The following is a 16,237-nucleotide window of genomic DNA, read 5'->3' as shown; positions in this document are numbered from 1 at the left end:
CTCTGTGGGCCTGGCCCCCAGGAGAAGCAGCATCAGTGCTACCATTGAGATGGCCCCACAAAAGAGTGTGTGACAGCCAGATGTGCTGCTTAATGGAGACTGAACCAGGATTGTGAGTGGAACATTGGCACATGCTGCTGATGGCTTGAATAGCAGCTCTTGAGGAATCTATATTTCTCTACCTCACGCAGAAATCTCAGAGCTCGGGCTTTGTGGCCCTGTGGTGGCCGGGGGAGGGAGTGGAGATGGGGGAACTTGTCACTGATCCATGCCCCATTGTTGAAATGGAAAATGTGGAAACGTTGAGCCATTCCTCGAGGATTGGGTCAGGCAAGATTGCTTCATTCTTAACTTCCAGGTTACTTTCCAAATAGCAAAGAGCACCCGATGGTCACAGTTGGAGGCTTTCTTTAATTAAGATAGTTATGTCTCTATTTCTCTTATATTGAGTTATATACTGCTGTGATTTTCAAACTGGAACGTGCATACAGATCACTTGAGGATCTTGTTAAAAATGCAGATTTTGACTCAGCAGGTGTGGAGATTCTGCATTTCTTAGCAAGCCTTCTGAGGATGGTGCTGTTCCTGGTCCTAGTCTCACACCTTGAATAACTAGCCTCTGAGGGCTTCCTCATGCTGACACACACACTGTCCTCAGGCATCTGCGTAGCAATGGGGGCCTCTTCTGTGGAAAGTACTGGGAATGGTTTTTTGCTTTTTAAAATAATTCTGGTGCTCCGCTGGCCAGTTAACTCTGGTGCAAAGTCCTTCATTTGACTTCAAGGTTTTGTTCTTCATTAAAATATAAGCACCCAGTGGAATGCTGGGACCAACTGTTACTGACTAGTCATTCAGTACTGACTCATGAAAGCTGATTATTACAGTTTTAGGAATTTTGTGAGCCAGTGGATGACACATAGGTAGCCTGATAACAGTCTTGGTGGGATACTTATACCGTAGAAATCACTCAACCTTACAAATCGGGTACTTCTCCTCCGCTGTCTCCCACTTTCCAGCTGGTCCACCACTGCTCTGCTCTTGGGGAGCCATACATGAAGCGACACCAACCTTCAATGCCTTCATTGTGAATGACTGTATTCTTCCTTTTCCTGGGAATTTCTCATAAGGGAAGGTGAGAGTATATGGGGTAACTGAGGGAAAGCAGACACACCAGCTGCAGACTCTTGTAACCATGTGTGCCCTGATTCCTTTGCCCTGAGTCTGAGGGACCTGGTGACCTGGGCAGAGGAGGGTGACTTCTCTACCTCTTAGCTCTGATGCTCAAGGTTTGGAGAGCAGGCAGCAAAACTCACTTAATTATTAAATACCTTGGTACCAGCTTGGTGTTGAGGTCGTCCCAGTGCCCTCTGAGCTCGTATACTGTACTTATTGGTCCCACCAATCTGGCTTTTGAAAATTTCCTGGCAGATTTAGTTTTTTTTAAAAATATTTTTTTTAGTGTTGGAGGACCTTTATTTTATTCATTTATTTATATGCGGTGCTGAGAATTGAATCCAGTGAGGCAAGCACTCTACTACTGAGCCACAGCCCTAGCCCCCAGATTTAGTTTTTAAAAGTCACATTTTTTTCCTGATTGTAAAAGTAATAATAATCTAACAGCTAACATTTATTGAGAACTTGTTCCTTAGTAGGCACAACCCTAGTACTTTACAAATGCGAACACATTTAATTTTCATAACAACTCTTTTTTATAAGAGTTCGGGGTTATTAAAACTGTTCCTATTTTATAGATAATGAAATTAAGACACAGGCTAGCTTGCCTACATCACACAGCTATTGTATAATGTCTATTCTTATAAAGAATTCAAACACTGTGGAAAAATACAAATAAGAAAATAAAAATATCACCCATTACCTTTGCAGTAGAATCCTTTCTTTTATATGTGTTCTTGGTCATTATCTTACTTTAATATAAAAACTCCAACATATTCTACATGTAATTATATAACCTGCTTTAAAAAAAAACAGTATATGGAAAACATTTTCTCATACCATTTTTTTTCTTTATAAGGTTTTTAATATTTGCATAATTTTCTGTTGTTTGGCTGCACCATAATTTATTCAATGAATATCCAAGAAATCTTACCTATTTGGGTTCCTTTCTAATTTTTTTCTGAATAATTTTGCCATGACCATCTTTACAGGTAAATCTTTGTGTATGCCAATGATGATCTCTTTAGGAGAATTTCCTGGGAAGGAGTTGCTGGATCATATATTCTAGGTGGTGTCCTAAGAATAGCTTATTTTTTTGTGTGTGGTGGTGGGGGGGTGCCCAGCTTCCCCTAATACTTATAATAGGATACAGTAAATAAATTTAATATGCTGTTCTTTTAAAATTATTTGAAATATTTAATCTTTTTCAGTTGGTGTGAAATGATATAAGAGAATATTCGTAATAAATGGTTGATACCAAAAAATTCGAAGGTATTCATGATGGGAGAGGCTAGGGGCCAAGGAAAGGTGGAGGCCAGCCTGGCATGACAGTTCTGCTTCAGTGGGGCTCTGGTCCGCAGAGAAAGGAGCATGGGTGTCTCTAGGAAAATCTGTGAGGGACACTCTGATCTGATAGCCCAAGGCTACAGTGGAAAGCTCTGGGAGTTTCTTTAGCTAAATCACTGTTCTTTTCTAAATTACTTCCACCATATTGTACTAAACATAATCTATTAAGACAAAAACCAAAAAGGAGTCATTTGCCTTTTCCCCAGGCCTTTTAGATGCTGAATCTAATGCTTATGCTAGAAAATTTATCTGGATTCCAGTGCTGCCTGATATTTATTTATTGTTTTGTCAAAATGTCAGGGAAAATGTACATCTAGAGGAGTGAGAAGGCCCAGGACTGCTGGGAATGAGGGCATTTGGGTAGCTGAGGCCTCTGGGTGTTTCTCTTGGGTCTGCTCTGGCCTCCTGGAGCTGAGCAGAACCTTCTCACTGTCCTCCCAGTCCACTCTTCCCTTCCATTCCAGGTTATACAGAACCCCTCCTCCCCCACGGGGCCTTTCCCCAAACAGAACAGAGTTCAGATGGCTTCAGCCATGGAGTGTCTAAGCAAGGATCTCGGGCCATTCCATCCAGTATTTCTAAAGTATGGAATGGGAATCATCAGGGTATAACTTCACTGAGTAAAACAGAGATCCCCAGGTCCTATCCAAGAACCTACAGAGGCAGTTTCTGGGGGAAAGCCTGGGAATTTGCATTCTAAATGTCTTACCAGGTGATTCTGATGCACCATAAAGTTTCAGTGAGTGAATGGAGGTCAAAAGTGATTTGACCAAGGCCATATTACTAGAGAGTCCTTTCCTGTTACCTATTTATATTCTGTATAAAATTTTGGGGTTTGCGGGGACCCCTGATTCTTTGAAGGATCTGTTCCATCAGCATGAGAGCTGACTTGTCCAGCTTGATGTTTACTACTGGTCTTGAGAGGTGACCACCAACTTCAGGCTGGGCCATTCATGGTAGCTTACTTCCCTAAGATTGGCTCAGGATTGGCCCAGGAGTCCAGCATTTCATCCATATATCTCCATTCTTTATTGGAGTTGTGGGTCTGAGCACTTTTCTCCTTGGAGGAAAACTGTGTAGATATGAGCCTGGACGCTCTCAGCTCCCCTGTTTCCAGCAATGTGGAAAAAAGTGAGCCTGGGAAAATGAAGCCAAGTGCAGAGAGAAGTCGAGGCTTAAGAACAGAGAGTTTGGTGGTACACAAAACACAGAGGCCGAGTTCCATTTTTGTTTCTGAAGTCAGTTTCACAGGTGCCCTTTGGTTACACAAACCAGTACCCCTCACATTTCCGACTCCGTAATGACAACATAAAAACTTTGTGACTCTGCAGATTCTGGCTAAGACACAGTGCCACCAGGCCCTTGTCTGTTTTCTCCCCTTCCTTTGGGGCATTGCACCTTTTCTTTCACTAGGTCTGATTGGGACCCTGCCCCTGTCTGATTGCCACGTGAGGTCTAGAAGGTAGATGTGTGACTCAAGTCAGGAAAATCAAATTCTGTCCTGGAATTCCTCCTGCTGTGGTTTAAAGAGGAGACCTGCTCCAGTATCCATGGTGTCAGCCAACCTGGGGAGGAAGCCTGTGTGTAGGGAGGGACAGGAAGCAGCGATGAGAACCGAGGTCTCTAGTTCTAGGTGACCCTGGGGCCAGCGCCAACATATTTTGGTCAAAGCTAGTGGGAGGAGAGTCACTGTCACTTTCAATCAAAAAGTCCACTGGTGGAGGGCTTTCTGAACCACTGGGCTCACTCTCGAACGTGAGGTTTTGTATTTGGGCTGCGGTGTGTGAACTCACCCAGGGCAGAGAAAGGGCCTTCATCACTAGTGCTCATTCTCACTGAAACTCACGAGGCCCCTGCACCTCCTGCTCACTGCTACTCCTCAGGCCGTTCCTCAGGCTGGGGTGAAATATTCCGGATATACTTCTTTTCTGGGTGGGAGGGATAGGAAAGAGGAAAACTTTCCCAAGGGAAGTAAAGTGCTTTTACCCCCAAAAAGAGGACATGGATGATAAAAGTGTTCAAAATAACACTGATGTCCATGCTGCTTGCCAAGATCCACTAGGGTTGATTCAAGATTGAACTTTTATTACATTGGCCCTCTGCTGCTCTAGCATATTATGGTCGGTCTCATCAAGAGAGAATCAATCATCAGTAAATAAGGGATACTTTATAGGAACAATATCCTGGAGAATTAATTATCATAAAATTTAAACTCTTTCCTAAGGCTATTTGTATTTTCAGGAAATCGAAAAAGCTTTATTAATTAAAACATCTCCCTCATTCTCCCTTCTGCTCAGAATGGAACCAAATTCTGAATAAGGAGGACTTCAGGGCCCAATGCCTGCCACATAATTCGTGGCTGCACTGTTTTCAGATCTAGGCTTCCTTAGAACCTACTGATATTTTATTAATACCTGAAATCTCACTTATTTAAAAATTCATGAACTCTTAAAATTTGGCTCTCTTAAAATGGGTTTTCTGAGCATCTGCTGATTATGTTGTTTATTAATTATTAATTAGCTAATTAGTTCATTAATTCAACAAGCGTTTAATGAGCACTTGCTAGGTGCCAGCCTTGCATTAGCCACCAGCTAGAAAAGGAAAGCCCAAAGACACTCCCAGCCCTCAAATAACTCACAGTTTAGTGTGGTCAACTGCGTCATGAATAACAATACTATGAGTTTCTTATCATTGTGGTCTTTAACCTGGGTTGGAAAGTTACACACCGACTGAAAGGGAAAATAAAGTACCAACAGAAGCACATGGTGGCCCAGATTAAAGATAAGAGGCTTCAAGATATTTGATGGGTGAAGACGTCTTCACTTTACATTTTCCTCAACCTTGCACTTTTCTTGATGGGTGTGGAAAGTCAGCCAATCCCTAAACTTCCTAAAATCTAAGGATTTGCTGGGAGTGGTGGTATAAGCCTGTAATCCCAGCAACTAGGGAGGCTGAGGCAGGAGGATCACAAGGCCAGTCACAGGCAACTTAGTGAGAACTTGTTTCAAAATAAAAAGGGCTGGGGATGTGCTCAGTGGTTTAGTCCCTCTGGGTTTAATTTAAAACCAAAGGCGCTAATGATCTGATTGTGAGCAAAGCTGTGGAGCACCTTCTTTAGGCTTCTGTGGCACGTCCTGCCAAGACCTTTTGCAGAGGAACATTCTGTTTCTTCTTCGGGCTCTAACTTAGGGAGGGTGTCAAGCTTTTGCCTGTCTGAATGATGTAAAAACTCACTCTCCAGGTGTCAAATTTCAGCTTCTGTTGTGACAGGTGCAACAAAAACATGGGTGACTCTGCTGGCACAGGCACACGACAAGATGCCTGGCCAGGTACAGCCATTAGAGTGAAGGAGTGAATAGAAGCTATGATCTCCAGGGTGGGGACTGCAGATGGTGTCAGGGGGCTGAACCGTCCCAAAGAAAAATAGGAAGAATAATCTTGCTTTTCACAGTGATACAAAAACCAACCAAACAGCAAATAGTAACAGCATGCATATGGGCATTTACTGACTAATTAAGGCAACACACCATCATGTGAGCCATACAATGAAATCTGTGTTACAAAATGTGTAAGTCCAGTAATTCACAGTCCAGGCCTAGCGTATTGGTGATTCCCAAGCTCTGTGGTGAAGCTATTTCAAGCTTGCTACTTCACCAACCCTAGGAGGTGACTCTTTAACTCATGGTCCAGATGGCAGCATTTACACTGTAGGTAGAAATGGTCAAAGAAAAGAGGAGGGTCCCTCATGCCTCTCTCCTGAAAAGGAAGGTTCCTGATATCGCCCCAGGATTCTCTTTTAGGTGGAACCTTGCTGCAAGAGAGGCTCAGAAATAGCGTTGGTATCAGGGCAGGCTGCATAATATGAGGTTCTCAGTGCAAAATAAAAATATGGAACTCTTTCTAAAAAATGTTGTTAGATAGTAAAATAAAAAGCATTTTCTTTTTCTGTGTTTTCTATCTCTGTGTCTTGTTTTTGCTATTTAATGGTATTCTCAGTAAAGAAAAATTAAAAATGCAAATTACCACCATGAATTTTGCCATCTGATTTTTATACTGTGTAATGTTAATTTTAGGTGCTAACATAGGTGCACTGCACTTTTATGCAGAAACATTGAAGTTCCACAATTTGAATCTGGTAACTCATAACATACTTTTACTAGAACAGGGGCAACACTGAATAAAACTAACTCAACTGTTTTTTATTTTACTCTTTTTTTTTTTTTCCTTTTTGGTACTGGAGATTGAATCAGAGGCAACTTACTACTGAACTACATCTTTAGCCCTTATTAGTTTTTATTGTGGGACAGGGTCTCACTAAGTCGCTTAGGGCCTCACTAAACTGCTGAAACTGGCCTCAAAACTGTGATCTTCCTGCCTCAGCCTCCAGAGTTCCTGGGAATACAGACATGTGCCACTGTGCCCAACTTTCATTTTATTTTTTAAGTGCACATATTCTGCAAACACTCTCTACTTTTATCTTCCTGGCGAATAAGGAAGAACTGGCATGAAAGGGAACGATGGGTTGTCCTATCTTTCCATTTCCTTCTGCATCTTCATTTTCAGTGTGAAGTGGTGATAAGACAATGAATTAACAGAAATGAGAAAGGATACAGTAGGGTTCCTTGTTTATTTTTGTTCTTAGAATTCCATTCCTTCTTTCTGTATTTGAAGCAAATCCTGGTCTTAATGGTAAGTGTGGCCCTGGGGACCATCAGTGCATCCACTCAGCCCTAGACACACACTTAGCTTTGAATCTTGCTGACCTCCCATATATCATGGGTCCAGCTGGAGTCTGTGTTCATGGGACATTGTGATGCCCCATGATATAGGGTAGCAACAATATAGGGTGCTCATTGTGAGTCTTTGCTCCCATGCATATGCCATTGTCCCATCAGGATTCACTTACAGAACACAAGGTCAGTGGCCAGATTATTAGCAACGTCAAGATGTCAACAGCAGAGCATTAAACCAAGTGCTGGCTCCTTCTGTCCTGGGGCCTGTGAGATTATGCAAGTCACGTGTCTGTGAAGCTGGTCACAGACTTTCTTTTCTTTTTTTTTTTTTTAGCTGGCTGGGAGCCCAGTTAAAATTTGATTAAGTCTGTAAGAAGTAAAGAGTGGATCTTGAGGGAAACTTGTAGGCTAAGTCATACCTTCTAACACTGCTCTAAGAAAGGTATTGTCTCTTTTTGCCATATGAAGAAACAGGGGCTCAGGGAGCTCATGTATGAGTCAGTATCAAGGGCAAGATCTGAACCCAGGTTTTCTAATGTTCGGGTCAGTCTTCATGCTGCTGTGGCATATTTGGAGCTTATAAAATAAAACTAAATTATGTTTAACAAAATACAGGTGTGTTAGTTAGCTTTGTGTCTCTGTGACAAAATACCTGAAAAAATAACTTAGAAGAGGAAAGATTTATTTTGGCCCAGAGTTAGAGGTTTCAGTCCATGCTTAGCTGGCTCCATTGCTATGGGCCTGTGGTGAGGCAGAGCAACATGCAGAAAGGGTGTGTTGGACCAGAGCTGCTCATCATGGTGACTGGGAAACAGAGAGAGGGAGAGAGAATGGGGCCAGGGACAAGATATAGCTCCCGAGGTCATGCCCCCAAGGACCCATTCCTTCAAGTAAGTTCTATCTCCTACAGTTTCCACCACCTCCCAATGATGCCTTCAAATTACAACGCCATTGATGAGGCCAGAACCCTCATGACCCAATCACTTTCCAAAAGCCCATCTCTGAATATTGCTGTACTGGGGACCAAGCCTTCAACACACGAGCCTTTGAGGGACACTTCATATTCAAACCATAGCACAGTAGAATAAGAATGTAAAAAATGTGGATCTTTCTCATAGGATATTAAAGAGAAATAATTTTATTTAAAATAATGACACAGATACACTCTACATGTATTCATTCATTTAATTCTTCTAAGAGTCCCATGAGTTAAGGCTTATCAGTAGACCCATTTTACAGATGAGGCAGCAGAGACACAGAAGGGTTAAGTAGATTGTTTTTATAAATGTAATTGTAAATGTAATTATTCCACAGAGAGTAAGAGAACCCATGGTATATGACTAGAAAGCCTGAGGTACTAACCACTGCCCTTGCCTTCAAGTGGAATTTATTCCCTATGAAAGTGAAATGAATTGTAGTAGAAAGCCATTCAGTGAAAGAACAGACTCAAACATAATGTTAGATACTTTAATATAAATATGTCCAAGTTACAAATATCAGTTTTAGGGTTAGGATTAAATTTTGGGTCTGCTCATCTTCAGAACAGATATTCTTAGAAAGAAATGATTTATTTGTAGCCCATTGAAAATTAGGGAACCCAAACTTCTCCACAGCATAAAGGCAAGGGGATACTGTGTCTCTGGAAAGAAGAAAGGAGCTCATAGTCTCCATACTCCACAGTGGGAAACAGGGGAATCAGCTACTGAAGTGTAGTCTCTTGTTATAGGCTTTGGGGTCCTAGTCAATGACAGAGCTCATAATGTGTATGTAAGAGATTCCGATTGCCTGAGAGATGTGGTTCATGGTGCCCACCGACCGCCTCTTGGTGATTCTCAGTGTTGTTAGGTGAGGGGATGGACAGGGTTCAAACTGTGGATTTGACTTGCAAACAAAATGCCCAAACGAGAGAGTACACTCTGTTTTTAGCAAAGAAATCACTGGGCTGGAAAACCCTGGACACATCAATCATTCAATAAGGCCTCCTTAGGAAAACAATGTTATGATTTTTACACAGAGCCCTTTTGAAGTTAATCAGTTTGGGCTTAAATTTCTAAAAGAAGACAGCATACTGGATTGTGAGGTCTTCTGAACTACTTTCAATCCCGGAAGGACCCTAGAAGGGACAGAGGACCTTGGCTTTGTTAAAATAGAAGAAGAAAGGAAGACAGAAGAAAAAAAGACAGGAAAAAAATCCCCCAAGACAAAACTGGCTTCAAGATGGAAAAGAAAGAGAGCCAGGGTTCTGATTTCCTAGCCACGTCCTCTCTCCTAGCCCAAGGAGAAAGGGCCGTGCCAAGACCTGGGAGGCTATCAAAGACTCCTTCTGTGTTTTAGGATTTGGAATTTGTTTCTGATGTCGTGATAAGAATAAAAGAATCTAACGCTGTATCAGGCCAGGGTGGCTGCTGTGCTCCTGGTGGGGAGAAGGGTGGGGCAAGTGTCCTCCTCCTAGAGGGCCATGCCCAAAGCCTGGAGTTTTCCCAGAACAAACCCAACTTTCACTTCACAGCCTGTCAGAGAATCATTCTCCATGAATGCATCTGAACCCTCCTTGACCCTTGGAATATTCCAGCTAGCACTGTTGCTTGGAGTTAACAAGTTCCATATGTTTACCACCCATGGCAAAATGAGCTTTTTCTTTCATCAGTCCTCCAGTTGTCTCCTGTAGGGTGGTTGCTTCGTTCTATCAGTTGGTCATTTGATTGCCTGTCAAGGTGGCTTGCCTCATCTCATAAGGTCATGATATTGAACTCAGCATCCGAGAAGAGCAGCCTTTGGGACGCCAAATTTGGGGAAAGAAGATTGGTAAACTCTTTTGCAGGCTATGGGAGGTCTGGACATGGCAACAGTGAGTTAGCTTTAAAGGCATCCATCTTCTGATCTGTTAAGTGGAAACAAAAGCAAAACAAATATGTTTCAATCTCATTTTCAAAGCACTAAATTGCTACATAATGATAAGTGATAAAAATGCCTCTAATTTTCCTCTCTGTTCTTTTCCCTAACTGGCTGGACATTTTCTGGCTACATAGAATATCACCATATTCATGAATTCAAATTAGAGTGTTCTTAGGAAAAATACCAGAATGTGCCTTTGTTTGGTCAAGTGAATTTATTTAAGGATCAGATCATCAGAATTTGCCAGAAAATACCACTAAACTTTATATAATTCCTCTCTATTATGCTTTCTTATATGGATATATCTATAATTTGACATAATTATATTTTATTAAGTTCTAAGGTGCCAAAAATTTTAGAGGGATTTTGTGTTTTCCTTCACATTCTCTATATAGGACTCATAGTACTTTTTATATGTGTGCTAGTAGAACTTATAAGAGGACTGAGATGAGCTCAATAATAGAGCTTTTGCCTAGCATGTATGAGGCCCTGGGTTTAATCCTGAGCACTGGAAATAAAATAAAATAAAAACCTTAAAAGAAGATTTTCATTCTGTGACCTTTTATTAACTATATTCTCTGGCTACACATGTACCTATGTATAATTATTTAATTATTTATAAATGTGTAACTGTACTGATATGTTATATATGGTATAAAATGTACATCAAATATTAAAAGAATGGGAAAAAGATAGCATAGCATCTGAATTATTGATGCAAATTCTTTTTCTTCATTTAATACTTGTAATATTTTAGTAAGAGCACTGAGTTTGAACTTACTTCATTCTTTAATACTTGGAATTAAAAACATTTAAAATTTTATTACTTGGTTTTAATGGCTTCTCTTGTTTTTGTTTTTCTGGTTTGCTGCAGTGTTGGGGATTGAACCCAAGACCTTGCTAAGCATGCCTTCTATCAGTGAGCTACAACCCCCAGCTCTGTAATGGCTTCTTTGAGATATAAACTATCTCTTATTAATACATAGAATTATATTGGAGAAATACATCATTAAATCATTACATTCTGTGTCAACTTCCTCCTCCAATTTTGCAAAGCCTTGCATTAAAATTTGGCAGTATTTCTCTATTTTCCTTGTTGCCTTTCAGTTCTTGAAAACTAATCAGAACATGTTGCATTTTTATATTTCTAACAAATGGTTTGAACACTCACAGAGACCCTTGATTAGTAAGATTGTCAAAACAGGCTTAAAAATTCTATGTTTTCTGTATTTATAACTATATGGCAGGACCATTTTAATAGTTTTTATATATCATTTTTAGTAATAAGATCTCATGCATGTCCATATATCTCTTTTCAACCTGGCTTCTCCTTAGCATTAATTTCCTTAGAAAAGCAATTGCTTTTTCATGAGTTGTTATATTACCACGGATTAGCAGTGTTCCTTTTATTTTTAAACTCTTGTTAGGTGGCAAACTTTTGTGCTTTTTGCTTCACTGTTTTTGCTGCAATGATTATGTTATAATGCTGTTGTCAGGATCTTTCTAAACAATTTGTGTGTGTGTGTGTGTGTGTGTGTGTGTAATGTGTTTAGTAAAAACAGATAATACAATATAACTTTGAACATGTAAATTGACATAAATAAAGAATGCGATGCGAACCTGTGGTTGAAGGTGGGGGCAGAAGGTAAATCCTAGAAATTCAAAGAGAGGAGATATATTTGAGAGCAACTTGAAGTAGGAGTTTGCTGAATGGAAGAGCCAGTGAAGGTTGTGCATGACACAGAGTGACTTACCCATTGAAGAATCAGAATATGGTATGCCTGGAGGAGGGTTAGATCCTGGACCCTGGACGGGATATAGACTGTGAAGGGCAATAGGGAGCCACTGGAGATAGGTAAATTTTGAAATAACTACATTTTTGGCAGGTCTGGAGAAAACTCTGTTCAATCTAATTTAATGAATAACTATTGAATATATTCTATGTGGCAGTCATTGCAAAACAAAAGTATATTTGTGCATATTTTACTTGGTGGAAGAATTAAGCTGAATATTTACAAATGAAATATACAAATACACAAAATTGTCCTCTAACTTGTGACTTTTTTTTGGGGGGGGGTTATCCTTGACATCCAGAACACATTAACACTAGTTCTTAAAAATACACAGTTATGTGCCCTATAGTGATGTTTCAGTTAATGATAGATGGTGTATACGACTCTGGTCTGTGTCTTGCTCAGTGCTATCATAGCCATCTTAGTTTGTGTGACTGTACTCTGTGACGTCTGCACAGGGATGAATCACCTAGAGATGCATGGCTCATTACATGATGCGTGATGGTGTATGTTTGGGGTTTACACTGTGGCACTACATTATGAATGAGGCAGTGTTACCATGACATTCTTCAGAGACTGAGTCCCTAAATGTCCAAGGCTGACCTAGAGCTAAAGGATTCTGTGCTATCACACTGATGACCATATTTTCAGAAACCCCAAATACACTTTTTTCCCCAATTGAGAATTTATACATGTCTATGTGAAATGATGCTTACATCCTGAACCCCATACCCCCATATACATGTGAGCCAAGCTTCCATGCTAAAGAAATCTATTCAAGTGTGGACTCCTGAAGGAGTAGAAGAATTCTAAACTGATATGCCCCAGTGTAGACAGAGAGGCCATGTATGGGATGACCTTGAGGGTGCAGCTTCTGGTGTTTTTCTCATTGCTTGATGAGAGGTGCCTGGATGCCCTTGTGGTTTGTTAAATATCTGAAAAGACTTTTATGTCACAGGAAATAAAGATGAATTGCATTTATTTCTGATTATAACAGTAAAAATGTGCTTTGAAGAAAATCTATAAAATGTGAAAAGTAAAAAGAGGAAAATGCAAAACCATCCCAAATCAAACTCCTCAGACAAAGGGGAATGAGGGAAGTGAGAGAGAATGATAATAGGAAAGACAGTAGATTGAATTAGACATAATTTTCCTATGGTCATATAGGAATACATGACCAGTGAAATTCCACATCATGTATAACCACAAGAATGGGATCTTAATTAGAATAAGTTATATGTATGTATAATATGTCAAAATATATTCTATTGTCATATATATCTAAAAAGAACAAATAAAAAAATAAAACCCTCAGAGGTAACAATAATTGATATTTTATGTAATTTTCTTCTAAGTGTTTTTCTATGCTATATAAAATTCATATATTTTCAAAATGAAAGACTTATTATATATAATTTTTGCATACTGCTTTTAGAATTTAACATGATTAATGAAGATTTCCCATGCTGTTAAACATTCTTTGAACACGTGTTTTTAGATGGCTGCATAATACAGTTGATTCTCTGACTTTGGAGGTGTTCTGCACCTTGGATTTAAAAAACCACAGATTGAAAATATTCAGGAAAAATGCATTTGTACTGAAAATGCACAGATTTGTTTTTTGTCCTTATTCACCAAACAATACAGTGTAACACTATTTACATACTATTTACACTGTATTAGGTATTATAAATGATCTCAAGATGATTTAAGGTACATGGAATGATGTGCAGGTTGGTTATATGCAACTAGTATACCTTTTTATAGGAAACTTGAGAATCTGTGGACTTTGGTATCCTCAGGGGGTGTCTTGAAACCAATCCCCTGGGGCTATCAGTCACCCCTGAGGAGTGACTATATTGAGTTCTTTTGTTGTAATTAATTCAAACAATTTCCATTTTGGGATATTAGGTTGATTTCAATATTTTTGGTTATTTTCCCCCTGTAATAATAAATATATTATTTAGCATAAACTCTTGGCCATATCTCTGATTATTTATTTTCTTAGGATCTATTTCTAAAAGTGATTCAAAGTATATAAAATCTGTCAGAGAGGTGAACTGTTATTTTACAGAGTGATGGAAAATATTCTCCACTTTGGCAAAGGTGCAGTATGACAGTGAGGGCCTCTGGATGATGGAGAAATATTTAAATTTAATTTCCATTTATTAATTTCTTTGGCAGATTTTTAAAAATATTTTTTAGTTGTAGTTGGACAAAATATCTTTATTTTATTTATTTATTTACTTAATGTGGTGCTGAGAATTGAACCCAGTGCCTCACACATGCTAGGCAAGTGCTCTATTACTGAGCCACAACCCCAGCCCAACAGATATTTATCGAATACCTTTCGTATCCCAGGCTATGCACTGGCTACTGGGGTACAGCAGGAAGCTAAAGGGATGTGTTCACTGTCCTCTTGGCAGTGACCTGGGTCAACTTCTTGTTTACACATGAAGAAAGAGGGGAGGTGGCTTGCCCATGCTTACGAAGCCAATGATGGAGAGCTGAGTGCAAGCCACTCACAGTTCAGGGCTCTGTGCACATCCCCTCTGTGCACATCCCCTCAGTGGTACCCAAGGCTTCATTTCAGGATAGATTTTTGGTGTACTCTAGCCTATCATATTTACATTTAGCTCTGGGCAAGGTTGTAAGTGTGTCTTTGGTACCCTGGTCTCTCCCTTCTGTGCCCTTTCCCCAATTGGGTTCCCCCTAATTCTTCCCAGGCATGCAGGGACCTCATAATCTTTTTTTTTTCATGATTTATGAAAATCTGCTTTCTATGAAGGGGCCTATGGTATCAGTCATTTATATTTCATGGTGGACAAGTTAAGACACTGTGTTCCTTCTTCTGGGGGAGTTAGCAGTGAAGGTATTTAAAGATTCCCTTCTTATTGAGAAACACCAGACTTTATTTCCAGTGGGGGAATTCTAAGCATCAGGCAACAGATAGGGCAGAGGTGCTTTTCTCTGCTGGGCTTCAAAGTTCCCAGCTTTTCTATGGAAGGATACTTGGCAAAACATCTGCTTCTAGGTCTGGGGTTGTGGCTTAGTGGTAGAGCACTTGCCTGGCCTGTGTGAGGCACTGGGTTTGATCCTTAGTACAACATAGAAATTAACAAAATAAAGGTATCATGTCCATCTACAACTAAAAAATTAACAACAACAACAACAACAACAACAAATCTGCTTCTAGCTGGGTGCAATGGGGCACACCTGTAATCCCAGTGACTCAGGAGGCGGAGGAAGGAGTATTGCAAGTTCAAAGCCAGTCTCAGCAACTTAGTGAGGCCCTTAAGAAACTTAAGGAGACTCTGTTTCAAAAGAAAAATTAAAAAGAGCTGGAGATGTGTCTCAGGGGTTAAGTGTCCCTGGGTTCAATCCCTGGTACCAAACAAACAAAAATAGAAACAAACAAACAAACAAAAAATCTGCTTCTACTTCTCTGCCCTTTCCACCAAGTTTGCTTAGCCCAGTTTCCATCTTCTTGTACAAGACAGACAAAGCTGGGGGAGAAAGTCAAGGACATTGTATCAAACCTTGAACAAACTTAATCCCAGTCTTTTCTAGAGGCTGCTTTGGAGCTTGATGGAACAGGGAACCCCATTGCCAGGAAGCCCCTTTCCTTTTCCCCACCCCTCCCAATGAGGAGGGTCTGTGCTCGGAAGGAAATTCAATCATGGTCATCCAGCCACCAGCACTGAATTTGGATGAACTGTTTCCTCTTTGGATTCGGTTCCAAATTGCATTCCTGTTTCAGTGTTTGAAGTTAATTAGAGTCACAAATCATTTGTATTTCCCTTCTATGAAAGAAAGCCTGCCATGGTACTTATCTCATCGAGTTAATTGACTATCAGAAGGCTCGTTCTTTCCTGAAAACACTCTAAATGGCACCGATGGGTAAACACCAGGCTTGATCATCCATGTAATAAAAGCTTAGAGAATTCGAATTTCTAGGTTTTAGAAATGGGGGTAGGTGATTTCTTTCTCTGAGCCACACAGCCAAGCATTCTGATGTCCTGGATTTGATTGAGACCAAGGTGAGAATGGATGAACCTACCCACTGGTAGGGGACACAGTGTGTGTGGACAAAGGAGAGGAAGTGAACAAAGTATAAGAAAGACTGTTTGCCAGCCAGTGGGCTATTGACAGCTGGAAATCAAATGTGGAAGCTCTGTCAATGTAATAATGTTTGAATTATGAGGACTGCTTAAATTTCTATTAGAATATTTAATTTTTAAAAGAGTTTTGAGTTATGGCCTCAGGAAAAGATGGCCTCTAAACCAGCTTTGATAC

The sequence above is a fragment of the Callospermophilus lateralis genome, chromosome 10 (assembly GCF_048772815.1).
Source record: "Callospermophilus lateralis isolate mCalLat2 chromosome 10, mCalLat2.hap1, whole genome shotgun sequence".
NCBI classification, from domain to species: Eukaryota; Metazoa; Chordata; class Mammalia; order Rodentia; family Sciuridae; genus Callospermophilus; species Callospermophilus lateralis.
The sequence above is the reverse complement of the archived record's forward strand: the minus strand, read 5'-3'. Positions refer to the sequence as shown.